Below are 5,629 nucleotides of genomic sequence, written 5' to 3' on the forward strand. Positions count from 1 at the left end.
ACCAAGGTTCCCTATAAAGTTGAACCGGCACTGGTTCTGGAACCGGTTCTTTGCCGGTGGAAAAGGCCCCTCAGTGTGAAAGACTAGTATCCACTGCCTATGCCTGCTATTTTGTTTTTCATCCAGCAATGTTATGGATTCCCTGTGGGGAAAGTAGCTATAATGACTAAAGCCTTGGTGTCACTTTCCACAGTTTGTCTGGCTTATTATCCTCAGGTCTTGTCAGATTGTTTACACAGTGTAATGTGACCAATGGAGCTTAAAACCGGCTGCGTGACATCCTGTCTACTGTGTGTCTGCAGCAGACACATTTGAATCTGTCTGGCTCTTTCTCCTTTAAGGATGGTTAAAGAGCATGCTGTGTAGAATACACAATGCTGCTCTTTGTATTTGACATTCTGAAATGCAAAATAAGTGTCAGTCAAACTGGGAATTATTGGATAATGTACAAACTCCCCCTCCTTAGTTTGAGAGCGCGTTCCTGATTAAAAGACTGCTAAGAAGGCCATCCGTCAGAATGCCCATGAGCTAGCTAGATGTAAATACACTCAAATGTCATTACACTCACTGGCATTTCACTCCTTTTTCGGGGAGTGACTGTGTTAAACAAGACTAGACAGGCCTAGTTCAGCACGCCCGTGGATACAGTTAGGAACTATGTCTGTCAAAACTGAAACCATCCCTCTAATTTGTGATCTAATCTCTGTTCTGTTCTGTTCTGTTCTGTTGTCCTTGTGATAGGACTGGTGAACTGGAAGTTGAGTCATTCCTTTGAAATCAAAACATCTAGGTGTGAATAAGATTGTCTTGCCATGAAGAACCTCATGAATTTGGCTTCTCTGTTGGCACAATTACCTAGACTTCTCGCAGTAAATGTTATCTATATCTGGATATCTTATCTGGATAGTTTACTTTCATTGAGTTTGACCTCCTTAAGTGGTCTGGCAACTCACATTCATATTTACACTTGAATTATTGTACAGCTTTCCTGATACGGATCACACAAATGCAAGGTCATAGATTTGTGTAGGCAACAGTAAGAAAAGGCAACTAAAGAAAACATTTACTGACACCATTGGGAAAACAAACCACAAAATAAGACCAAGTGAACACATTCCATAGCCCCCCCTGTCTCTATTTTGTCTGTTGCAACTGCTTGGGATACTTTCTGTGCTATTACTTGATAGCCAAATTAGCCAAAACATTACACAGGCTGTGGTATAATGAAGATGCATACCTATTCATGTTTGTCTGCTGGGAAGCATAACAAGGAAATGAGAAACCAGCACATCGCTATGCATGAGCACCAGGGGCGTCACAAGGGGTAGGAAAGTGGGACTGAGTTACTGGGGCCCAAGGTGGAGGGGCCCTAATAACTTTATCTATTGAAAAATAGCAGATATACAAGCTCACAGCGCGGCACCGAGTGCCGCGCTGCGAGCTTGTAGATCTGCTATTTTTGAAAAGTTGTGAAAATGTGTGAAAATCTTTGAATATATGTATTTTTTAAGCAAACATTTCTAACTCAAATTTTGCTTCTGGGGGGTCCCTGGAACTAAATATTTTGAGATCGGGGTCCGTGGCCAAATACATATCATCTTGGGGGTCCTTGACATAGGTTTCTTGCACACATTTTCACGATTTTTTCAAAAATAGCAGATATACAAGCTCACAGCGCGGCACTCGGTGCCGCGCTGTGAGCTTGTATATCTTCTATTTTTCAATAGTTAACATTCATGGGGGGCCCGCAGTGAATCCTTGTACCCAGGGCCCAGAATTTGGTGTGACGCCCCTGCATGAGCACACAATGTTATTGTTCCTACGCGTGTTTCAACAATGGGGAGTCAGTCGGACGATCATAAACATCTTCTAGGCCAGCTCCAGGTCAGGCACAAATGAGGTCTGTATGAAGGTTATTAATGGGGGTTGTACCAGGGCAAGGCAAGGCTACCATTGAATCACTCCGAGAATGTAGAGCATCACTCCCTTTTATTTCTATTAGACTTTATTTGACATGTACAATGGAGAGAGACAGCCAAAGTATAGGGGAGACTTCCATTCCGTTATAAAGGGTATCAAAAAAAGTGCAAAAATGAGGTGGAGAACATAGAAAGGATCCAAGCCATCTCTGTTTAGTTCAAAGTAGAAAATATTTCATTTTTTAATTTCATAGCAAGGAAATAAAAAATCAAACCTCGGTTCGAAGTGAAGCGGTGAACTTTTATTCTATGTGCTCTAGAGCTATGAACTCTGTATATACATTCGGTTCGAAGTGAAGCGGTATGTGTTCTAGAGCTTCAGAATTCCCTAACCCAGAATTCTGAATGAATGAATGATTTTATCTGGAGGGCCGAATTGGCATGTGAAGCTTGACCAATCCTCAAAGTATTGGACATTTTTAATCATCCAATCATCAGACCGGGACGGACACTACACACATATTCTGGACGTACGGGACAGATAAAACCTGTTCATTCTGGACTGAAATGACCATATATGGACGTGGGGGACACACATGGGACACACATTTAACGGACAGATAAAACCTGTTCATTCTGGACTGAAATGACCATATGTGGACGTGGGGGACACACATTTACGGACAGATAAAACCTGTTCATTCTGGACTGAAATGACCATATATGGACGTGGGGGACACACATGGGACACACAAAGCCACTCCTTGGAAGCGGCTTTCACCGCTTCAAAAAATAATAAAAAGTCATGTCATGACGATCGCTTGGTACAGAGCTGTTGGGTAGGCGGCAAACTTCTGATTACCAGACGCCCTCTCTACCCACTCGGCCAGCAGTTTGAACCTGGATACCATCAGACTGTTGAATAAGTGCTGAGCATGCAGGGACTGCTTCACTGACTTTGTTTACACACTGACAATGTCTGATATCCGCTGCTAAATGTCTCTCACCTGCACCTGCACGTACGACTGTTTCCATATCTGGTGTTTTATTGTTCTTTAAATTATGCACCTTATGTAGGCTATAGGCTATATCATGAACTATATCTGCTGCTATTTTCCCCATCCCAAAGCCATTTTTCTTTTCTTTTAACCATACACGATGAGAGCTTGTACAATAAAGCAGGGGCCTTCAACGTTTTCTGGCCAAGGACCCCTTAGTTGAGAGAGAGATGAAGGAGGGACCCCCACAACCTTCTCATAGATTCCATAATCATGTGTATTTTGGATTCATGTTAATTTGTATTTTCAGATATTTAACCACTTGAGCTGTCATTACTTAATAAACCTGACCTTTTACTTTGTAGGCCTACTTAGTCTGCTCTTTTCCCCCTCTACACCAAACCTCTTTGCCGAAAATAGCCAATCTACAAGCTCCCGAGGCGTTGTGAGCTTGTAGATCTGCTATTTTTGGCTACAGTCCTCAGAATATGGACACGAGGGTTCAAGTTGTTAATAAAAAAGGATTGGAAGATTTGGAAGACCCCCTATATTAACTCTGAGGACCCCTTAGGGGTCCTGGACCCCCTGTTGAAGACCCCTGCAATATGATGAAGTTGAGTATGTTCAAGTTGAGTTGAGTGAAATAACATGGCTTGATTTACTAGGAAGCCATTGGATAATTTCAGTGTGACTGAAAAATGTGTCCTAGTATATAGGAAAGCATGGGTAAAGGGATGCCAAGGGTTCTCAACAGATCTTGGAGCATGACAGCTCCGGGAGGGGAGCCCAAAGTTCAATTTACACTTTGGGCGACAAAAGTACAACAATAGCGTGGGGGAAGGAAATAAAACAACAACAACCCCAGCCAAGCAGGACCATTGCATTTTGATGAACTGTAGGAATTTGGTCTCTTGTGCAACAGAGATCTGTGTTCGAAATCAGACATGAAACATGTCAGGTTTAATGTACAGCACAAAATTACGCCGGACCTGCTCAAATTTGCCTTTTATATTGTAATCTCTAGAAGCTGAGTATTCAAATGAAGCCATTTCAGTCATAAATTGAACGCATTCAGTGAGTTCTGGTGTGTTGGTGTTCTTCCTGTTCCACAATACAAGTCTTGCTTTGCTGCAATAATGAAACCTGCCAGCCAGTAGGCTATGAATCCCAACAGAGCTTTGCTGACATCCTCTGGTAAAAGTGTTTCATCACCAAGGAGGTGTGTGTGTGTGTGTGTGTGTGTGTGTGTGTGTGTGTGTGTGCGTGCGTGCGTGCGTGTGCGTGCTTGTGTGTGCGCGCACGCGTGATAAATATAACATGTGATTATTGATTAAGCTATTTGTGAAATGTCAAAAAAGAAATAAAGATAAATAAAAAAGAAATGCAATATGCACAATAAGTCATTGAAACATTGACAACTGAACTTGAGAGAAAGAAGACCATGCAATTAACAAAGGTTGTGTTGCATATTTCAGTAGATGTCGGGGGTTCCCTTCTACCACTGTAAGAGGATAAAGAAACTGCTTTTCAGCTTGACCCAGCTGATGTGATCATATATCGTCACTGTCTGGCCAAAACCTCTTAACTCCATTTTTGAAGTTTTAGATTTTTCTTTGCATAAATCAGGGCTATTGGTTATTGGTTAAAATAATATTGAACCGATGGAAAGTAGTAAAAAGTGCTTGGGGCCAAACCAGCTAACTCCACACAATTGGCCCTCTCTTTTTTTTCATAAATATGTGCTATTGAACACCCTTTACGTGTGTTGGTTAAAATTATATTGAACCAATGAAAAGTAGTAAAAAGCCCTTCGGTCAAAACTCCACTTGAGCTCATTTTCCTGAAAATGAACATTTTGGAGTTGGGAGGTAATTAGGGGTTAAAACCCAGATGCATGGACAACTCAACCCATTGTCGGAACCTTTGGACTCATAGGGCCCTATTTTTGTCCATGCTAAAACCCTAAACTTCTTCTGTCGATGTAGATCAGTTATTTGAAAATGTTTTTAAAAATAGTAAAAAAAGGCAAAGAAGATTAGGAGTTTAAGGTTTAGCATGGGCTAATAGGCACCCTAATGGCATGTGTTAATGACCATAAACTCTTTCTAACCAAGCCCCTGTTTCACTAACTACTCTAGATTACGTGGTTCACAAACCTTTAACTAATAGAGAAATGTGAAACTAGTTAAAATAGCCAATCTATAAGCTCACAACACGTTTCTATCCAAAAAGTTGTGAGATTGTAGACTGGCTATTTTTGACAAATGTCATACATTGAAAATAATTACTATCAAAAAAGCATTTCATGTTATCTTTAAAAACTTGCACATGAATTTAAATTAAGCCTGCATGAGGTAAGGCTTGAACCAATAACCTTTAGACTAACAAGGAGAATCTTTACCAACCGAGCCATTCAATTCAAACTTTGGACAGTGTCAAAGGAGCATACAATGATTTGTCTTCCTTTTTTAATGAAGCCATGTCAATGGATAAATCTACAATATCCATTGGCTCATGAAGGCTTCATTCTTGTCCATAGAGCTTGGCCTATTCATTTGTAGGCCAGCAGAGGGCAGTGGACATCCAGTGCTCCATGAGTTGAGTCTATTAAGGTCGTCATGCTACAATTATGGCTCACCAAAAACGTCTAAAACATTGATAAATATTATACACAATAAACATAAATGCAGCTAAGACTTCAGCTTTCTGCTG

This window comes from Nannobrachium achirus (genome assembly GCF_963921795.1).
Source record: "Nannobrachium achirus genome assembly, chromosome: 19".
NCBI classification, from domain to species: Eukaryota; Metazoa; Chordata; class Actinopteri; order Myctophiformes; family Myctophidae; genus Nannobrachium; species Nannobrachium achirus.